At 46.8% G+C, this 23480-nt stretch overlaps 1 protein-coding gene across 2 annotated transcripts in view; it reads right to left on the bottom strand.

The window, feature by feature from the left end:
* Window positions 1–23480, bottom strand: part of LOC142573155 (uncharacterized) — a 731380-nt gene that overhangs the window by 531838 nt on the left and 176062 nt on the right. The gene's annotated exons all lie outside the window — the stretch shown is intronic.

Below are 23480 nucleotides of genomic sequence, written 5' to 3' on the forward strand. Positions count from 1 at the left end.
TATGTAAGCTTACCGTAATATGCAAACGTGTTCGTCAAATTTCAGGGCTATTTATGTACTTTAGAAGCTTCAGAGCTCTAACAGGAACTACAGACATAACAGTTGTCACTCAGCAGCGTGGTTGTACCGGGCTGCTGATTTCATGCAATTGTTGTGAAAAATTCAATAGAATAAATAAATATCCCATTTGCTGGCACCGTTATTTAACTTCCTGCCTAAATGAAACTAAGTTCTTTCTAATCAGTTCAGCTGTTTCGTCATAAAAGCGTTCATGCGGTTTATATGTATTTGACTAGCAGGCATCGTAGACAAGCTGGAGCTAGAGCTTCTATTTAAACAATGGGTCATGCCAGTTGTATAGGAAACCCAAGAAACAGAAGCCTGATGTATCGGCAAACTTGTGGCCGACGAGGTGCCGAAAAAGAACGCTTAAGAAAAACAAATTCAACGCAAGCTTCGCGGCCACACATCTCTCAGAAACGACGACCAGCCGTCTGGCCAGGTATCTAGCAAAATCATCGGTTTATTGCTAGTAAAGCAAGTAGTTGGCCGTCTTCGAGATAACGCTGATACATAAGCTCACTCGTTCCCATGTGCCGAGGGAAAGTGGTAGTCTCAGGGTGTGTCTGTGTTTTTTTATTGTGTGTTTTTTTAGTTGTGCGTCATAGCAAACATCATCGCGCAAAATATTCCTCATTCCTGGGTATGGTGATATTGCGTCATCTTGGAGATGTGAACTGCGAGATCGCTCCGCTGGACTCGTGTGTCCCTACGGACGTTATGCATGCGTCCCAGCTGAAGTCTTGCTTTGCCGCGAGTTCACCTCCCATATAGTTAGCGCCGAGACGTCGCCTTTAAGGCGGGGATTATAGCCGCGTTTACATGAATGCGACAGTGTCGCATTGCATCGCATTTCTAGGGCGTCGCATTCATGTAAGCAGTGGTAATGCGCTAGGAAAGCGCATCGCATTAATGCGCCAGGCGAGGGTAGATTTATGGGCGCGAGTCGACTCTCGCAGAGCATACAAACGCAGGATCGTCGCATTAGGAATTATGGGAAGGAATTAGCTGCGGGACTGCCGCGCTAGTGAAGCTGCGAGACAGCAACGCCCGAAGCAGAAGTAAAATGGCGTCCCCCACGGCAACTTCACTCGCCGCAGCGTGCTCTAATTAAACTATTTCTCGGCACTCAGCCACCAAAGTGCACTCGGCCCACTACCGGAAACCAGTTACACCGGAAGTAGGCTGCAATTCCCTTATACGACACCATGTGGCGGTACGTTGTCGCGAGAGTTAATGCGCTACAGGCAAACGGCGTCGCATCGCCTTTCCCAAATGCGCTTGGAAATGCGATGCGCCACTGTCGCATTCATGTAAACGGGGCTTATGTTACGGAGCAACAAGAGTGGCACCATTCAGAAGAAGACGGTTTCACGTGAAGAGGTGAAACCGGTCTCGACAGCCATCTTATTTATGCATCGTTGGCTCTCTTGTAAATACTGCCAATGAATTATAATATATATATATATATATATATATATATATATATATATATATATGTATATATATATATATATATATATATATATATATATATGTGTGTGTGTGTGTGTGTGTGTGTGTGTGTGTGTGTGTGTGTGTGTGTGTGTGTGTGTGTGTGTGTGTAAACACACAGTTCGTGGTAAGGCGTCAGAACTATGTGTCGTGACCGAGGAACGTACTTCTTTCTTTTGTACGTAGTCGACGTGAAAAGTTGAGTACTACAAATATCTTACTCGGATCACTCTGAGTGCAGCCTTTGTTAACAAGATTGTCAATTATTTTGATCTTTGTGCTAGCGAAGCTGCAGCTCGTGTTTTGATTTACGACAAGGATTTGCATTACACCTGAGCACTTCGAGGTTCTGCAAATTCTCAGGGAAAGTCGAACAACAGGCGGTGATCTCTACGAGATAGGAGAGCCAGGCATAAGTTGTGGCTTCGAAGGGCATTTTCAATCTTTATTTGAATTGTGGCGAGAGCAACGTATCAGGCGAAAGGCATTAGGCTGATCTTTGTTTGCCAGCATCGTGCATTGAAATGTGCCATTAGCCAGACGATCTAGGCTTGATAACTATTGCGCCCCTTGCAAAGTATCAAAAGTAACACAGTATGCGGCATCCCTTACACATCCTTCCGGGTGATCTCATTCAGAGCGCCGTAATTGACAAAAATATATGGATCCATCTCTCTTCTGTAGTAAAACATTAGGTGATGAACAATAATTTGCTGACTGGCTGATTGTGTTCTTTTTGTGCAGGTCCGTGACGCTCGGTTTAGGAGACGTGGTAGGAGCCACAATGTACAACGTAACGCCTTGGTGTGGATTCGATGAGATGCGATGGAAGTGTGTCCGACTAAAGTGAAATTGGCGTCAAAGGATCCCTGCTACCTCGTGAGAAACTCTAGCAATGCCTAAGTCTACGCAGCAGTGAGTACGGGGTTTATTACAGAAGAAAGGGCGGATGGAGGAGCAGACGCGTTAGTTCTAGGGAGAGCTTTAGAAGCACGAGTGGGGACAAGGGAGTCTGGTTGAATGTCCACACAGCAAGTTACACTGCTGCCGCGAGGTATAAGAATTGTCTCTGGAGTTTTATTGACTGCAGTGAATAAACCACCAGTCGTGAAGCGAAGACAACCCCACAGGAAGGATAACGGCTGTAAGTAGTGATAAACACGTCACCATCATTGGTGATGGCGGTGGGAAAGACGGTAACAAGTAATAATAAGAAGGCGCAGAGACTCGGCAGCTGTCAGGAAATGCAATCGTCGTTCGTCGACACAAGTACAATAGCAGATGTAGGTCACTTGTACGACACGTTGACGGCCAGAATTTAGTGGGGATGCCAACGAGTGGAAGTCCTAACCGAAAATGAGCTCATGAGCTCACGGCAATAAAATCGCAACAATAATGGGATGACGGATACCGTCAATGAAGGTACATGCAGTAAACTGTGGGGATGATACATCCCCACAGTGTACTGCATGTTCTGGTGTTGCGTCATCAGTTCGAGCTGATGACGCAATTACATTAGATTCCACATTACAGAGCCTTACATTAGACTATTTCTGCAAGGATCCCTGCAGAAATAGTTGTAAGGCGTTTTTACTTTTTTTTCAGTCCAGAGCACATGTGCGCACGCATAAGAAAAACCACAGCTTCCATGTCAACCAAAGCTTGGCGCACGCACAGGAGGGATTATAACGGTTAGCAAACGTGCAGCTTTCATTCCGAAAACCACATTGGTTACTTTTCCTAACACTGGACATGGAGTTGGGAAACGGGGAGGTGCGGAAAAAGGAGAGCGTCGGATTCACAACGGGGAGCCGCATCTCGATGTGCATGGACTCGGGGTCGTACTGGAGAAGTATTCGGAAAATGGAGATTGATGCGAGAACTGAAGAAGGTACATCAAACTCAACAGCAGCGTAGCTGTATCGTTCGTCAAGGTGGCGGTGTCTTCAAAACCGGGAAATGTTTCTTCCTATGCCGCAGTAGTAGCACGTCAGTCATGCTTCATGCCAGGCAATGGAGTAAGCTGGATTTGGCACTCGGGTAAGTAAAGGTGTCAGATGACCTTCAACCGGTAGAGGCGACTCGGCTAAGACTAGGGTGCCAACTCCGCTTTAATGATGCCGCGTAGGCAGGAAGCAGCAGGATGGAAGTGAACTCTAGGCGAAGGTGACAGACCGTCTGATCGCACTTGTTCACGAATGAGAGCTCGAAAGTGACGTCGAAGCTCAACACTGCATGCTAGGGGGGCGTCGGACGAGTAAAGTTACAAACACACATAGATGGCGTCATGTGCACACGTCCAATTTCACGCCACGAGACCGATAAAATCGGTAGACCATGTCCTTGAGAAGGTAATGCCCATGGGCAATTTCTGGCACGACGTTGCCGACACGATTTGCAAAGCCAGGAAATATCCTGAGTATACGACGTGTGTTACTCGCCATAATGCTGCACGCGTTCAAAGAGCTTGTTGGCATCTTCCAAAAGGAGCGTTGGTGTTGCAAAACCCTGCCGAAGATGCTCTTCGAAAGAGGACGAGTCAGAGAAGTTCCGTCTCCGATTATTGGACCATGCCTTAGCGACCTCCATGACGTAAAGAGACGTTACATGATTTAGAAGCATCGTCCAGTCATTGCAGGAGCTATTCGACCATAGTTTTCCAGACAATCTGCAATGTCACACCAAGCAGGCCAGCCAACATCTGAGGAGTGCGCTGACGTCTGCTTATAGTCCGGAAGGGCGCTCGAATCCCTCCATCATCGACTATAAGCATTTAGCTGTTTTGTATAATTTAGCTAGGTATAAGCTATTCCCAGTGCCTAGTTACTCAAGCTGGCGTCAAAGACATTTATTGAAGAACCGCACGCACTTACTAGGACATACCCAGTGACACAAGTTGGCGTCAAAAAGTTTCACTGAAGACCAGCACTGAACGAGCGGCACATAGGGATTCAAGTCAGGGTCAACGTTTCTTCGAATAGCAGTACCTAGCCTGTCCCGCATCTGCAATGAATCATGATGGCTTGAAAACGGTTACATACATACATACATGCATGCATGCATGCATACATACATACATACATACATACATACATACATACATACATACATACATACATACATACATACATACATACATACATACATACATACATACATACATACATACATAACAACGGGAATGTGAGACCTATTTGCAACTGCGAAGATATTTCTGCATTAATGCTTGAGAAAATGTGGCAGGACCCATCTTAGAAAGGTTATCGATAGTAGTGAAATACCACTAAATAAATATTGCGGCACAACATATTGCCACCATCGAAACGACCTATGTACGAGGCAAGCATGTGCTACAGCAGGAGTCCTCTTTCGCGCTTTCCTAAGGACAGTCAGCGTCATCTAGCGCAGTCGCCTCGAAGCCTGCTCGTGGCGTCCGAAATGCATGGCCTGCCAGTGCGCGCGAACGCGAGAAAGGCATTGTGCGGTCAACGGGCTCCTCTCTCACGCTTCTCTTTGGAGATGCTGCGCCATCTAGTGGCACTGCCAAGAAGTCCGCGTGTGGCCTCCGAGATGAGAATCGTTGCGCAGTGGTGCTTGCGAATGCTGAGAGTTGTTCTGTCGAGTATCGCACCACCAGTGGTACATGCTTAGTGACCCAAGTAGGCAAGATATTCATAAAAAAGTGGCACATATCTAGTGCAGCCATGGCATAGCTAAATAAAGCGCTGGCGCGAAAGGCGTTCATTGAAGAGTGGCACAGACCTACTGCCACATAAGCAGCAATGACCCAAGTCCGCATAAAAGAGGTTCTTTAGAGATCTGCACACATCGAGTGGTACATAACTAGCACTTCAAGTCGACGTCAAATACTTTCTTGAAACAGCGGCGCTTAGCTAGTCCCGTATCTGCAGTGCCCAATGCAGGCATGAAAGACGTTGGTTAAAGTGTGGTATGTACACATTGTCACGTGCTCAGTGACCCAAGCTGGACAAATGTTTGGTTTCGAGGCCTTTTATCACAGCCATGGCCTCTGCATTATTGAATGAAGAAGGCCGCAAAAGCCCTTCTGCACTTCGTGAAGGATGCAGGAATGTACGAATGCTCGTGACAGCGGAGGTTCCTCTGTGACTGACTCTGGGTGACAGTCACAGAGTCAGTCACAAAGCTTAAACGCTCATGAGGAGAAAATTCCGGCGTTGACGGCTTGACCACACGATGGCACAAAAAAGATAGGAACCTTCGAACTTTGGTGGCCGTCGAACCAACGACCTTTCGTGTTTATTAGGGATAAGCTAATTAATACACTGATAGCTGAGACAAATATAATTAGTGCACTAGAGCCCACGACCTCTAGTGGGAGTTGAACCCAAGACCGTTGGTGTTAAGACTAAGTTAATGATGATACAGGTAATTAGAAAGTAAATATGAAAGTCGAACCCACGATTTGAGGTGGGAGTCGAAACCACGATCTTTGGTGGGAGTCGAATCCACTACCTTTCGTGCCAATTTAGGCGCAGTTAATTCGTCGTCATCATCATAATCATCTTAATCATCATCATCATCATCATCATCATCATCATCATCATCATCATCATCATCATCATCATCAGCCTATTTTATGTCCACTGCAGGACGAAGGCCTCTCCCTGCGATCTCCAATTGCCCTGTCCTGCGTCAACCTTTTCCAACTACCACCTGCAAATTTCCTAATTTCGTCGCACCACCTAGTCTTCTGTCGTTCTCTGCTGCGCTTCCCTTCTCTTGGTACCCATTCTGTAACCCTAATGGTCGAACGGTTATCTACTCCACGCATTACATGACCTGCCCAGCGCCATTTCTTTCTCTTCATGTCAATTAGAATGTCGTCTATACCCGTTTGCTCTCTGATCCAAACCGCTCTCTTTCTGTTTCTTAAAATTATGCCTAGCATTCTTCGTTCCATCGCTCTTTTCACAGTCCTTAACTTGTTCTCAAGCTTCTTTGTAAGGCTCCAAGTCTCTGCCCCATTTGACAGCACCGGTAAAATACACTGATTGTGTACCTTCCTTTTCCATCATAACGGTAAGCTTTCACTCAGGAGCTCAAGATGTCTGCCGTATGAGATCCAACCCATTTTACTTTTATGTGAATTTCCTTCGCATGGTAAGGGTTCCCTGTGATTAGTTGACCTAGGTAAACGTACTCCTTCACAGACTCTAGAGGCTCACTCGCGATCCTGAATGCTTGTTCCCTTGCCCGATTATTCATCATTATCTTTGTCTCCTGCATATTAATCTTCAGCCCCACTCTTACACTCTCTCTGTTAAGGTCCTCAATCATTTGTTGTAACTCATCTGCAGTGTTGCTGTACAGAACAATGTCATCGGCAAACCGAAGGTTGCTGAGGTATTCGCGGTCGATCCTTACTCCTAAACGTTCCCAGTTGAATAGCTTGAATATTTTTTTCCAAGCACGCAGTGAATAGCATTGGAGAGATTCTGTCTCCTTGTCTGACTCCATTCATTATAGGTATCTTCTTACTTTTCTTGTTAGAATTAAGGTGGCTGTGGAATCTTTATATATATTTCCGAGGTATTTACGTAAGCGGTCTTTACTCATTGATTACGCAGTGCCTCTATGACTGCTTCTATCTCTACTGCATCAAATGCTTTTTCGCAATCTATGAAAGCCATATACAGAGGCTTATTGTACTTTGCAGATTTCTTGATTACCTGATAAATGACATGGATGTGATCCATTGCAGAGAATGCCTTCCTGAAGCCCGCCTGTTCCTAAAATCCAGTGCTGTCCTTTTCCTGTCGGAGAATATTTTGGCAAATATTTTATATAATACTGGGAGTAAGCTAATAGGCCTATAAGTTTTCAGTTCTTTAATATCTCCCTTTGTGTGGATTAGTATAATGTTTGCTTTATTCCAGTTTTCTGGGACCCTTGCAGTTGATAGACATTTCGTATAGAGAGCCGCCAGTTCTTCAAGTACTATGCCTCCTCCATCTTTGATTAAATCAACTTTTATTCCATCTTCTCCTCCCGCTTTTCCCCATTTCATGTCTTGCAAGGCCCTTCTGACCTCATCTCTAGTCATAGGAGGAGTTTCTGTATCTTGTTCATTATCGTTTCGAATGGAGTTTCAGCGCACACATCTTGGTTTGTCCTATGCCAAGTTTCCTTCTCACTGATTTCAAGCAGCGTCTATTTTTTACGGTTTCCTCAGTACTTCTCACGTCAAAATTTCGAATATCAGTTATTTTCGCCTTGTTGACCCGTTTTGACAGTTCCCCAGAATTCTATCTTATCTCTTGAGTTGGACACTTTCATTCTTTGTCGTTTCTTTATAAGGTCCTTTGCTATTTGGGAGAGCTTGCCTACTGGTTGCCTTGGTGCCTTGCCTCCCACTTCAGTTGCTGCCTCTGAAGCCAGGCTTGTTACGGTTACATTGATTACGTCTTCGTCATCCACCATTTCTCTGTTCTAAGGCTGCAAATTTGTTAGCAAGTACCAGCATAAATTTGTCTGCTTTTAACCTTACTGCCTCTAAGTTTACCTGTTTCTTCTTCACCAACTTTACTCTTTCTATCTTCAAATTTAGGTGAATCCTAGCCCTCACTAACTTATGATCACTGCACTTTACCGTACCTATCACTTCTACATCCTGCACTATGCTGGGATCGGCCGAAAATATGAAATTTTTTCATTCGTTCTTTCACCCTTAGGGCTTTTCCAGGTCCAGTTTCTGTTGCTACGCTTCCTGAAAAAGATGTTCCTTATTCTCATCTTTCCTTTCTGCGAATTCTACCAGCACCTGTCCTCTAACGTTTCTAGAATGGACGCCGTAGTTGCCAATTGCCTGTTCACCCGCCTGCTTTTTCCGTACTTTTTCATTGAAGTCACCCATTACTACTGTATGCCGAGTTTGCACTTTTTTCATCGCTAATTAAACACCTTTATCAAACTGATCTCCTTGCTCATCGTCGTGACTGGAAGTTGGAGCGTAGGCACTATTCGTCAATGTTGCCCGCTATGTCCTTAGTGATTAAGAATCCTACTCCGTATTGCTTATCAAGGAGACCTCTATAGCAGAAGACATGGCTGTTATTCAGCAACGTATAAGCCTCACCAGTTCTTCTAATCTCACTAAGGCCGCTGATATTACAAACAATGTCTGATAGTTAATTGAGGTATAGTTAATAATTTGGAGTTATTTACGGCACGCGAATTCGCCGGACGTCACAGCGCATCTGCTGACGTAGCCAGAATGCTTTCGGATTCATCGACATAGGGATAGGTGCGCCTCGATTTTCTTTTTCTTTTCTTTCCTTGTTCATTCTTCTGTTTCCTCCCTACCCAAGTGTAGGGTAGCGAACCGGGCACGCCCTTGGTTAACCTGCCTACCTTTCCCTCTTGCTTTCTCTCTCTCTCTGTTACCTCAGCACAGCTGCCCGATGCGCTACCCATTCGACCACTGCATACCTAGTGACCCTGGTTGGCGAAAAAGCGGTTACGTACATACATACATACATACATACATACATACATACATACATACATACATACATACATACATACATACATACATACATACATACATACATACATACATACATACATACATACATAAATGGCCCCTTTTAAAGTGCGTGAAGTACCCCAAGAATGCGAACGCATTAAAATTGGCGCGTCTTATCTATAAATGCTACTCGGGCAGTATGAACGCGAGCAAGGACTTTGTGGTACACGCAGTGGCGTAACCTTGGATAGTGGTAGTGGCGGACAAGAATTATATGGCCTATAGCCAGCGGGAGTAAAAAAATTCACAGGGCACTTAGCCATCCCAACGCAGATGAATACGAAAATATTGCACCCACGCCAGAAGAAGCGAGGCGACATCCGGTAGTGCACAACGCAAGGTCTTGGGTTCTGGTGCCTTAATTAACTCCACCTCAATAAACTGTGGATTAATTAACTGCGCCTTAATTAACGCTAAAGGTCATGGGTTCAACTTTCATCGAAGGTCCAGGGTTCTTAGCATTTTTGGACCATGGCGTGGTCATGCTAACAGCGCCTACACCAGATTTTCCTATTCATGACCCATATAATGATTTCTCGTTAATAAATTTACTCCTCCGGGATATTAAAGGCAGATGAACTAAATTGGACACGTGTGTAACACGAAAAATGTGCAAAACTGATGCACGTAGCATTATTGTAAATGTACGGTGGAATAGTTCGCTGATGCGCCTTAAGCTGCAATATAGCTTCGGAATGAGGGTTTCAAAGCGAGAAGGAAGATTTCAGCAGCCGGTCCTAAATTTTGGAGAATCTGTTATGAAAATATAGATCAACAAGAAGCGCTTTTCCACGATAATAACGATTTCCGAAATAGCCTGTCTTAGATAATGCATGTCCCGCTGCAGCCCACGAAGCCTATAGAGAAGGAAAAGGTAGAAACGCGCAACGGCCGGATACGAGGGACGTAATACCTTTAAAAATGATTGAGCGGCTGCGCTTAAGAAGTGACAGGCTTTCCAACTCGCGGAGCCCTGAGAAAGCAACGACAGAAATACACCAGGTGAAGCAAGCACCCTCTGCAGTCGCCAGACGCAGGAATCGATTTCCTGCCACACGTTACTTTCCCGGGCTTTTATCTCACCCTCCCTCTCTGCGTTGGGCTCAGTATTTTCATTCGCTAACACTCCATAAACCGCGCTCATCGTAATTTTATAAATAATATTTGCGTCTGTATTTGTGTATGCTCGTGCACAGTTGAGGAAGATTTCGCATAAGACGTTAGCAGGCAAATTTTCCCGGGTGTTCGACTGGCCGTCAAAGAAGTGTTTGAAAGCTTTACACCGTAACGCTCTTCCACGTTCTCCTGACTGTCCAATTAGCGCCACGTGTTGTGAAAGAGGTTGCGAAATTCAGAACGCGCTTTCGCAAGCAGACTGGAATGTCACGATACCGTTGAGCGTTCCCTTTGCTGCGCCCTTCTGTCCCGTGTATGGACTGGAGTAACATATTCAAATAGGAAGTTTTTCGTCATTGGAATTGCCAACATCCCACATTTTGCGTGTGCAGTGAAAGAACCACGCGCCTTCTGTGTGACGGCACTCTTGTCTACCAGCAATGGTGGGGCACTGCTTAGATCCACATTAGACCATTTCGATGGTGGCCTGCTCAATGGAAGATAAATTCTTGCATCCTTGCTTACACGCATGTCAGCGAAAGTGTCCATGACGGGCAGCCGCGTTTCGTAAGAAAGATTGGATTTCGAAGCCAATTGTTACTTTCGTAAACTGCGCATTGTGCGAAGTTCAATGCGTCTGTGGCGCTGACAGTGCGTACGAAGTGCAGCGCGTTGATGAACTCTCTGACCGCACCCACACAGACGCTTTGATTTACCTGCACCCGCCGGCGGTAAATAGCGTTGGTTTGCTGAGCTAAAGGTGGCAGGTATTGTCATAACTTCGTCGGCAGCATTTCACTGAGGCCAAAATGCAATAACCTGAAACAAAGAAGACTTCACAGTAGAAGGGCGGTAAAAGCGGATTTTATTGCCCGTAGTGTGAGTGAACAAACTTTTATTAGGTCAAGCAATACGCGATAAAACGCGCACCCGGCCAATCCCACGACAGGACCGACAGGTCTAGCGTGCCAACCCAATTGCGGGCGTGCTGGACGGCTAGGATTTCGTCTTCAAAGACGGGACTTCGCCGGAGCGCGTCCCACTCTTCATTGGTGAACTTCGGGCCCAACGACCAGCACTCCCAGAGCATGTGAGACAAAGTAGCAGCTTCACCACAGGCCACACAAGAACTATTCGAGTAAATGCCAGGATATATGCTGACATATATTGCCGTAGAACACAGCAATGCATGTAAAGGCCGCTGGAATCAGTCAAAAAGCACGCGTCAACACGAACGCGCCGCTTGCGCTAAACCCGCTGGTCCGCGTCATCGTCGACGTCTCGTAATATTTAACATAGTGTGGAGCCTGATATGGTGGATACTAAAGGGTACACATTCTAAAAGGGTCGGATCAGCTGTGAGCCACGGGGTATTTTAACTTTACCGGAACGAACGATGCTGTCTTTAGATTGTATGCAGTTGGTCACTACACCCTATCTCGAGAACAATTAGGGAGCGTTGTCCTCGTCAATAAACATGTCACCTTTATTTATGCTACAAGTTCTTGACGTTTCCGCGAGTGAACGCCTTGAAGTGTCAGGCGATATTCACGAAGCCATCCCTTCCACAGTCGTTCCCTCATTAGCTGACCGTTGACCCACGAAATGAGCAGCTATGTATCGTTTTCTTCCCACTGATCCGAAGTTTTAGCATTGAACAGGAGATATCTGTCTAACAAAAAATGAGACGGGGTTAGAATATCTGCTTATTTAGAAAATGAGCTGTCTCGCTTTTCACAAGAAAGTTATGGGTCTGTAGTTGACAACAGCTTCAGTTTCAGTTAGCAAACTACTCAGATGTTGAAAGTCAACAGACGCCCTTTGAAATAATTTGCGAAGGCATAGCTTCACAATCCTAACTAACCGTTCCCAAAAGTCACTCCACCGTGGAGCTCTCTCTGAAATAAGTTTCCAAGTTAGGCCGTGGGTAGGGTAAACTTGGCTAGTTCCTTCGTTCCTCAACGATTGGTGCATGGAAGCTAGCTCGTGTGCAGCTTTCTTAAATCTAGTAGCCTTGTACGAGTACACTATTTGCGGTATTCTACGTCTTGCATAGGCGAGGTCATGGAAAGGATAGTACTCAAATGCGCCCAGCAACACCTAGACGAAACTCGACAAATGCCGGACATCATGTTTAGCTTTAGGCGACATCTCGGGACACAGAATGTGCTCATTCAATTAAGGAAGAATATAGTCGTCCATGCCACACGCCACGCACAACAGGCCGTTCTCGCGCTAAACCTGTAGGGGGCATTTGACAACGTGCCACACGACGCGATGCTTCGGAATCTAAGCAACACAGAATGCGGGGAGAGAATACACATTTACGTTCTTGATTTCCTATTTCACACCACAGTCATACTCAAGGTCGGGAATATAACCCCTGACCCCATCACACTGGGTTACAGAGGCACTCCCCAAGGCTCGGTCCTCTCCCGGCTTCGCTTTAACATCGTGCTCTTGGGTATCCCGGGCAGGCTGGGCAGTATACCCAACCTACGCCATGCACTATACGTAGGTGATGTGACCCTAATCACGGATATGGACTCGCTCGGGAGTCTACTAGACACTTCGCAATGGGCAGCGGGCATGGTAAACAAATATGCAGAGGAGAACGGACTTGTCTTCTCGCCTAGGGAGGCAGAGCTTCTTGTGGTCTGGCATAATCACACTAAGAATGATGAAGATAGCATACGAATCATCCTACAGGTTCCGGTTATAAAGCCCTAGAAAAGCCTCAGAATCCTTGGACTCCTTATAACCTGACGCAAAATGCGACCAGATACTCCAATGTCTCTGCAGGACGACGCAGTAGGTCTTGCCCATGATTCGTAGCATAACAAACAGGCATCGAGGCATGAAAGAGAACGACACTATCCGCCGCGGTCGAACCCTCATCCTCTCTAGGAGTATGCAGCGCCGTACGTGGTACTGACAGAAATCGGCCAACTAAACAAACTAATTAGAAAAGCCACAAAGCAAGAACTTGGTCTCTCTATGAGCACGTTCACGAGCAGCCTTCTCCGTAAGCGTCTCCATAACACGGTTGAAGAACTAATAGAGGGCAACTGCTCTTGTCATAAAATGTGCCTGGCTATGACCCAAACACGACAGAAAGCCCGGAAAGAAATCAAGTCAAATTTCCCTACAGATCCTAAACCACCCGGACTACTTCCAGGAGATTGGTGACGTCACGTCATGATCCGTCCCTTACCGAAAAATATGCCGCTGGCCCACTGCCAAGGGCAGTGCAAAGCAAGGGCCAAGGCCCTGGGCAAGTTTCACAGATCTTTCCAGGAGGTCGTCTACACGGATGCAGCCGCATACCTTGGCAGAGAAGCCAAAGCCGTCGTAGTGACTACAAAGGTGGATCTCCTCGTCAGCACCATGCCTGATGCAACAACGCAGGAAGTAGGGGCACTAGCCGTGGCATTAACCCCCACACAGTCAAAGGCAAATGTCATTATAACTGATTCTCAAGAAGTGTGCAGGAGCTATACGTCAGGCTGAGTTGCACCAACCACTCAACGCATACTAACTGCGAAGCTGCAAGAAAGAAATGTTGGCATAGTGTGGATACCCGCTCACGCCTCCGTTGAGGAGAACAAGCTTGCCCACTCCAAGGCCAGAGAATTCTCGACCAAGGCGTGGAGGACACGGAAGAGCTCATTAGGCAGACAACATACGCACAATTTACTCAACACCGACTCAATCCCACAACACTGCCACCACCGCATCCACAACTCACGAAACCGCAAGCGACATCACTCAGACTCAACTATTGTGAAAATGGTTGATACTGCCGACAACTAAGACATCCTCAGCGACATCGAATCCTAGCAACCGCCGGCCAAACTGGTTTCTTTACGTTGCCCAGCGGTCTAAGGTAGAACAGGCGTCTTGACCACAGATGTGTTTCTGTACAATATGCGTCTCACAAACTCAGGCCAATTTGAGATCTTGCGAGACGTCGTGATTGAGATTGTGCAAGAAGTGGAGAAGTTGAGACCTTCGACAGGCGCATTTTATTTCACCTATTCTATTTCATTGTTTCATTTTCGCACTTTTCCAAGTCCACTTTTCACTACGTTTCCGAAAGAAAGCATTCATTATTGGAAATTGCTTGCTCCTCACTAGGGCTACCAACACATGTACTCTCGTATTTCTCGAACCAATATCATATTTCACATTTGTTTCTCGTCCAGCCTGCTTCTTATTACTTCATCTTTAAACTACTCTTCGGCACTAAAAAGTCTGTCCTCTCCACCCCACCACCAGGTCACCGCAGCAAGGGATAAAAACAAACAAAAAAACAAGCAAACGAAAACGAGAAACCAAACTCATGTCCCAATGAAGAGCATCATTTGACAACAGCCAATGGCAGCCACTATAACGGCAAAAGGATGTTATCATACTTACCACGGCAAGGCTTTCGAGGTTGCTGCTTAAATTATTCATTTAAGACAGGCGAAAATGCAGAGAGGCACTTGGTTGTTCAGTGGTTAGGGAGCTGTCCCACAGAGTGCTTGCATGGTCACCAGCTGAATTCCCTGCCGCCACGGGCACATGTTGATGGAGTAAAAGCGCAGAAATGTTCTTGCAGCATGTTTTAAGTGCCCGTATGTATTCCCATGTGAACGTAATTACTACGGCACAAGCGTGCGGCACTACTTTGCAGCGCTGGGAAGCTAATTTCAGGAATCTTATCTTAATTTCAAGTATGGACAGCCAATGGAAGCACCCCGTTGTGCATATACAACGAACATAAAAAACAAACGTGTACAAGTACTTGTGCTTCTGGCCTTTATGCTGAGTGTGTTCACCAAACTTTTCGTTTATCATAATTGTTTGTCCTTGAAGACCAACATGTACTATTGTTTTGAATCACATGTGTGTTTTTTTTTTCGCTGGACATTAATACGCTGTTAAGCAGGTGATGACGTAGAATGGCGTGAGCGGCCGATGTTTAGGCTTACTTCAGTATGAGGATCTTTTCGGCAATTTTTCCTGCCCCATCTGACGGTCTAAATGGGCATCGCCCCGGCGTGAGCATCGTTTTTCCGAAATCTTGGAAGGCGGCGTCAGGCGCAATCCTGCACTCTTTCCTAATCCACCGCTCCCCTCTTTACACCAGGCACTGAAGAAAAAAGAAAGAGGGTCGGCATAGGTGAGGTGTGCCGTGCGCCATTCGGGGCGTCGGCTCGCGTTCGAGAAGAGGAAGGACCGCTGTGCAGACGGCGGCGCCGGGTATCGATTATTTTCCCGAGGCGGCCCGAGTAGTCCGCCGGATCGTTCGTGGTACAACGCGTCGGTCGGGAATTTCTCAGCAATTAACGAAGCCACCTAGTAGGTCTGACACGGCGGGATACTGCGGGCATTAGGTAAAAAGCGATCCTAAGGAAAATGACGTTGAAAGCGCGATTGAAGAAAGTGCTGAAACGGAAAGATCGAGTGGATTTCTCTTAATTTACGGACTCAGTCGTTGTTTATAAAATCACGGAGAGCACAAGCCACAATGGAAACAGTACTACTGCGTTGTAAGGGACTTCTAAGAAATTGCAAGAAATTGCAATTTCTCCACCGCAATACCCAGTTAGCAAAATAATGGAGCTGGTAGTCTTTTGTCGCATAATTTGGGATGAAGAAAAGTCGGAACACTGCGCTTCAGGTGTCATAACACCGCATGCTGGTGTTCCAGGGAAAGCAACGTTAGTGGCTTAGGCACCACATAGCCGACGAACTCACAGCGGTTCCTTAAATTTCTTAGAAAATGCCCACAAGGAACCCCGCAGAAATGTCAAGATTGATCTTGCAAACCAATGCTGTGTAAATGGAAGATACAAACATGTCGCTTCTTCTGTCGCTTTACCACAAACTTGCCTCCAGGAGACTGATATAATATTTGTCCAATTCTACGAACCACCACCACAGCAACGAACAACGTTTCTGACGTGCCCTACAGTTGTTTTTGAACGCTCGTATTGGGCATGCAATATTGTTTATTTTCATAGAATTTCTGTGCTCTCCTACTTGCTCGCTCAAGGCATAAAGAAAAAGTCTCCGTAATAGAGGCATGTCTAACAATTGCGTTCTTTTCAATTTTTCCGTCAAGCTCCTGAATGCTGGTCACGTAACGAAGGCGTAAGTCATTAGAGCGACAGGCCTGCAGCGTGTCGCGGAACGCGCAAACCACTAACACTAACCGGCGAAATAACGCGGCACCGCTTCAGTAATCAGAACACGAAAATAAATTTCTCGTTGCTGAACTAGCCATTCATCAGGAGAGCGTGCGAAAAAGGAACTCCGAAGCTGCCATTTCATGCAAGGAGCGCTATATTGTTGCAGTTTTCTGAGTACTGTGGCCTAATATTTATGAACGCCAGAATGGGTGCTCTTAGTTTCCTGAGCCTGGAGAGATATCAGCTTCGCGTGCGTGGATGTGCCTTCACGCATTCGCTTGCATTTAGTAAGAAAGAAGAACTGAAATAAAAAAAACGACGAAGTAGGAAACAAGCCTATTGCCTTTTGAACGTCCTGTGAAGCCACCGTTAAAACGTGAGAATCGAGTGTGACTACGTTAAACCATCGCCTATAGGCACTCGCGGGGAAGGTAAGCCTAAATTGGATCCAGGAAAACATGAGCGTGCCATCTATATGGCCAGGAAAATTTACCACCGCCTGTAAAATTCAAAAGCTCATACTTCATTAAATAAGCTTATCGAAAATAGGTACATGCTTGACTTGGGAATCGCAAAGCACGACCTGCTTATAAAGTCTATACGTTGGCCGCGGCTGAACAGCAAAGGTCAGTTCTCGTCTCACGTGATAACGCAACAATAATGCGCTTTATAATCTGCCCTATAATTGTGCTATAAATAACATTTGTCGGAAAATCATATAAAGCTAGCAGTGCCTTTTTTGTATTTGAAATGTACAAATTTTAAAATAAAGGCAAATGAAAGGTAATAAAAGAAGCAGCTTACAACAGTAGCGAAGGAAAAATACCTCGCCTTAATGTGCGATGCAACGCTGTGCAACAGAAATGCTTGAGAACTAAGGTCTTAGAACATCTTGTATTCAACTTACACACTAATGACTCTGTCTCGTCAAAGTAGTCACATGGGCTGTCTACGCACAGGTTCCACCGTCTTTGGAGGTCATGCCAGCAATCAGGAAAAGTTTCACATGAGATGTCCACCAACACATCAGTCACAGCAGTTTGAATAGCTGCCACATTGCAATGACTTTTCCATTCACTAGCAATTTGACACGGAGAAACAGGAAATAAATTACACAGCGGCATGTCAAGGGAATGTAGCATATCTGGTAGACAAGGAATATGGTGTTGGACCAGGTACACCGGGACTGAAACAACAGTGACGTAGGGATGCGGGGCCCTGGCGTTGTCTTGCAAGAAGAATTACTGCCCACTATGACGGCGCCACATGATCGCTTGGTGGAAACATTAGGCACGTGAATATAATTTTCGTATCTGATCCCTTCACGCCTGGATCTATTCATGATAGACCAAACTACCACCTGAAGATGTACCGCCAACAATACGGCATTTTGTCTTAATTGTATCACGGTCCATTATATTATCCAATACAACGCCAAACAACCACGACGCATATTGTTAAATTCAATAGAGAGTTTTATAATGCGTTTGCAAAAAGTTTTGGGCCCCATAGAGCTTTGCGGGCGTTAGCGTTGCGGCACGCAGGACTGAAGTGTTCTACAACAGGGCTTTGCGTTTGCGGAAAGCGTCTGACGCCGTAGTGGCGCTTGCAGCACCACTGCAGTGCCAAATAAAAGCTATTATATATACTGAAACAAAATATACCATTTTATGACAAGAATAGTAATTTTGACTTTCGTCTTTTCGCATTCAATCACAATTTAGAGGACATTTTATTAGCAGAAAGCTATTTGTTGCTCTTAGTTTTGCGTAACCAACTATACGCGCCTTCAACAACTAAGTTAAGCCGTGTTGGGCCTACAAGCCATGAAATCGACAGTCGAATTCGGAATCAGCGGCGTCTAATGAATCAATCTTCATCACTCACGTTAGTAAAGAGAAAGCGATAACAGCACCCACTTCTCCCATCTTACAGACTTCACGCGTTACCCCAAATGGGGCCCAGTTTGGTGCTAGCTTAAAGTCATCGCTTCGATGGGTGCCGCCCCGTTTCTCGACCCTAAGCTTTTGCGGTAGCTCTTGTGGGTCAGTCAGTCATATAGCGGACCCGACGCAAAGCCCAACCGCAGTTTGCGTTTCGCGCATGCGCAGTGGCTCCGATGATATGTCATTGGGGCTCCAAAACGGTTGGGCCCCCTATTCTAAAGCTCTCTAATGACGCTCAATATTAATATACGTAAAAGCATGGGTGTTTCACGGACTTCCCCTAGTCCTGTTTATTTCGGCTATAACATCAATAACACACCATTAGCATCTGTAACATCTTGGAAATATCATGGGATACATAGCACATGTAATCTCTCGTGTAACGTACACCTCCAATACATATTTCATAGCGCTAACCGCAAGCTCGGTTTCATACGTCGCAATTTTTTAAATGGGACTGCTCACGTTAAGTCACAATTTTATGAAAGCTTGGTACTTCCCAACCTTGAATGCGCCTGCTCCATTTGGGACTCTGATCAAGTTACTGTAACAAATCTTCTCGAATTCCTTTTCACCCATTTTATTTTGTCAAATAATGCATGTCACTCTAGCGTATTATCAATGAAACTGACACTAGATTTGCCAGGCCTTGCAATACGTCGCACGTTTATATGTTTACGGCTTCTTGATAAGATTTATTGCGTTAATCCCGTTCTTAAAGATGAGTTGCTCCTTCATCCATCCTACATTTCACCTCGTATCGATCGCCAGATTAAGGTGGGGGTACCACCATGCAACTCGCACTCTTACTTTCATTTATACCACGCACTGCCGACGACTGGAATCAACTACCCGCCTCCATAGCTACCATCTGCAACGCCATTAACTTCAAGAACATTGTCAACGAATTCATATGTACTCACCGCTCCACTCTGTAACACTCCCTGGTATTGAGAGTAGGGAAATAAATAAATAAACAAATAAATAAAAAATAAGAGACGCTTTTGACTTCTACGACACATTTGTCCTTACTCCTAACGTAGCCTAATAGGGCCCCTGTCACAAGTACATTGCAACTCTCAAGTGCAAAATCAGCTCCATTTCTACGTTAATTTGTCGTTGCCTTAAGGGTAACACAGAGATCAGGTAGAAGCTTCTCCCGAATCGCACTCGCGCAGTCGCCCCCAGGACATACAAAGTTCCTTTGCGTTCGAAAAGCTCCCGCGGCTGGGGCCAACCATTTCGCACCACTGCGCATACTCGCCACTGCTCCCTTGCGTAACCAACCTAGGGGTCCGCGTCCGGCGAGTGAAGCGATCGGACGCATGTCACCACGGCTCCGTCATTTTTCGACAGGAGCCACGGACGAATTCGTCGAACCCTGCCAATTTTGCATCCATCGGACGCAGCAAGTTGCCCGGCACACAAGAACATCACTTTCATCCAGGTGGGCCAAAGTTTTCGCCAATTTAGAGCGGACTTTCACTCGTGCTTGGCGGCGCCGCCGCTAAGCCTAACGGCTGCACCGGCACCCGGCGTCGAAGAAGCCACTCTCCGCACCAACATGGCGAATTCCCCACCTCAACGTAGCTACGACCCGGAGGCCATGGCCTGGTCGACGATTCCTCAAGCCAAGGAACCGAATTAGGCAACATCGGACCAGCTCCGGAACGAAAATCTCCTGCGTCTCGTTGAGAGCCGCTCTCAGCGCCGGCACGCCAAAATGACGGCAGACGCCACAACGACAACCGGCAAGTCTACCTCACCTCAGCACGGTCCCGTCTCGCGTGTGGCTAAGGACCGCCAACTTAAATCAACATGGAGGCCCAAACCTCTCCTCAAGTTCCAACCCGACGATTTCGTAGTGATCATCAAGGCCCGAGCCGCTGTGGCCATCGGGAGTGCCTTCCAATATGGTGAGCTGGGCCTGGCCTTGCGTGCCTACCTCGGCGCGCAAATGGCGGCGGAACTCAGCTTCGTCTTTTCCCGCGAGCAAAATCTACTCATTGCGAGCACAAAGAACACCTACGTGGCGGACCGCCTGCTTGGTGATTTCGTGATCAAATCGGCTCATGGAGACGTGCCACTGCGGGGCTATCTCAAGCAAAATGGCGAAGAAATATGCTACGGCGTCATCCCTGTGGCAAATCAAGAAGCAGGGGAAACTCTGAAAGACGGTATCCAGTGGAGGCATTGCTCCATCTTAGAAATTCGTAAATTTGGAACCTCCAATAGGGCTCGCCTGACTTGTGCCGGAAAAGTGAGGCCCCGGACAGGGAACTACAACTCGGAGATTGTCCAAGTGCAGCCCTACCTACGCACTATCCCTGCCTGTGGTGTGTGTGGCACCGTGGGCCATAGAGCAGATTCATGTCCAAATCCAATGCAAGACAAGTGCGGCCTGTGTGGACTGCAGGGTCCTTTCGTGGAAGAGTTGCGGGCCCCTCATGAGTGCAATCCGAAATGTGCTATTTGTGGCGGCGGCCATGCCGCAAGCTCCAGAGACTGTACCGCCAACTACCGCTTCGACACCAAGATGGCCGCCCAAAAGGCGGAAAACCTGGCGCGACGAGGAAGAAGCCACGTCAACAGCACTGCGCCAGCGGCGGTGACCCCGCTCCCCGCGGTGACGTGACTAACTCCAAAAAGTAAGCGCCCCCAAGCGGGCGTGACGCTAAGGGTGACCAAGCGCCACCACCGCCCCCACAAGGCGGATCGGGAAAGCAAGCCCACTACCAAGGCGAGACCGGTGCCTGGGCAACTGCGGTCAAAAAGGGGAAACAGGTGAGCGGCTCGGGCAGGGTTGCCTCCTCCTCCCAACCACGTTCTCCTTCCCCAAGCTCGGCGACCGACGCCGAGCTTCACAACTTGGTAGCATCAATCCGGGTCCAAAACGAGATGCTACTTGCCAAAATTGAAGCCTTAGAAGCTAAAACCGCTGATCCCCTCCCAATCTGCATCCTTAGTAGAAGCCATGGAGAGCGACGCGGCGGCGCCGGTGACGTCGGGCGCCTTTGTGGCCAATTTTGAAGCCCGTCTTAACGCCAAATTCGAGACGCTTATCGGGACGGCAATGGAACGCATCATTGCCAAGGTCATGGAGGCCCTTCCACCATGATTTCCCAACATGTCGCGAATCTCCCCCGCACGTCTCGCCGGGCCGGTCCTCTTAAATATGTATCCGACCGACCCTCCAAATCGTCGCGTCGAGCGATTGATCTGGGAGATGATGAGGACAGCTGCCCCCTATCAGGAGCTGAATTTCAGCCCCTGGTTGCTGGCTCCGGGACACCTACCTTCCCTCCTCTAACCCCTAAATCCGAACATGGCGGTACAACCTCGGTGTAGGCGTTCCCCCTTATCTAAATTGGCATATCCTGTCACTGTAACTCAATGCAACTGCCGAGGACTACGGTCTCGTACTAAGCGGGCCAACCTTCGACTTTTCCTTTCAAGTTTTGAGCATATGCCCGCCGTGGTGGCCCTTCAAGAGCCAGGAAGGGGCGCCACCTTAACAAAGTATACGACGTTTCAGCAGGACCCCTCGTCTTGTATATGCGTTCATAAAAATTGTACTGCAAATATGGTCGACTTAGACCTCCACCTTGAGTTTTCCCATGTAATGGTGACTCTCCTCCGCCTCCGCAAACAGGACTCACCATTGCACATTTTAAATGTCTACTGCACACCCAAATTGCCGAATGTATCATTCTCCGACCTTTTTAGCCGTGCGCTAAGAGTTGCGGGTCGGGACCCCCTCTTGATTGCTAGCAATTTCAACGCCCCCAGTCGAGTCTGGGGTACCGGCGTGACGAGAAACGGGGACGCAAGTTGGCGGAGCTTGCGTCAATGATGGGCCTCACTATTCACACGGACCCCGTCCACCCAACCCGTATAGGCAATGCCGTGACACGGGATACGTGTCCGGATTTGACCTTTTACCCGCAACATTCAGTATGCAGACTAGGTCAACACAGAGGAGACCCTCCGTAGCGACCACTGCATCCTAAACACTACAATTCGGACCAAGCCATTAGCAAAACCCACAACACAGGCCCGACTCCCAGATTGGTCCATGTTTAGGCAAAATTACAACACAGCGACATCTATACTCGAGAAAGGCTACCAGTCATGGTCCCAACAATTGGTTTCTAGCCTTCGCCTAGAATTGAGCTAACGCGGCGCTGTTTCCCCATCGACTTTCTTGGGTATTTATGTGTACTAGTGAAGTACTACTAGTGTACTACTAGTGAAGAAAGTGGATGGGGAAACGGCGCCGCGGTAGCTCAATTGGTAGAGCATCGCACGCGAAATGCGAAGGTTGTGGGTTCGGTTCCAACCTGCGGCAAGTTGTTTTTTCATCCACTTTAATTTCCATTAATGTATCGTTGCTTCATTCCATTTATTAAGCACAACTAATTTCCCCTATGTTGTACTTGGTGTCAGTGTTTGTTGGCTTCTCAAGATATGACTAATAAAAATTGAGCCCCTCGGTTAACACCCTTTCTTCTCGTTTCTTCCAAGAACAGGTGATACGTTTATGTAATGAGAAACGTCCATCGCTTTCTATAAAAAGAGACACTGCAAACTTCTAAGCACACCAGGCTGATGTCAGCTGGTACCAATAGGCCACGACAAACATAAACGGTATTCAAAGTATGCAAAAAGCTATTCGCTTTCTTCATAAGACCTAACGCAGGCAGTCCTCTTACAGTGGCCTTCGAGCGTGATCGGATTGTCTTAAACTACGCCGTGTTTATTATGTTACGAGTAGTGGAAGAAAATTCAGCGGTGACAGCTGCATATAATTTAATAAATTTCTATAAACTTGAAGAAATGCAGTAAAATTATCACAATGCCAGAAACAAGAACATGCGCTTATCGCTTATTTTTTGACGGACAGTGGCTAGATGGAATTAGGTTCCAAATGAGAGAAAGTGCAGGCGAGACTTTATCGGCATTGAAGGCGTGTACGAAGTTTTCTCCAAGATGTGCTCGTTTTTCTATTAGTGCAATATAAATCGCAGTGGCGTTCTGTTGAAGAGTACGAGCCTCCAGATTGGGTAGCGCGTAGGTGTGGAGTTATGCATTGAAAAAGATGCAGTTCGTGGCGCTTTA

This window comes from Dermacentor variabilis, chromosome 2, assembly GCF_050947875.1.
Source record: "Dermacentor variabilis isolate Ectoservices chromosome 2, ASM5094787v1, whole genome shotgun sequence".
NCBI lineage: Eukaryota > Metazoa > Arthropoda > Arachnida > Ixodida > Ixodidae > Dermacentor > Dermacentor variabilis.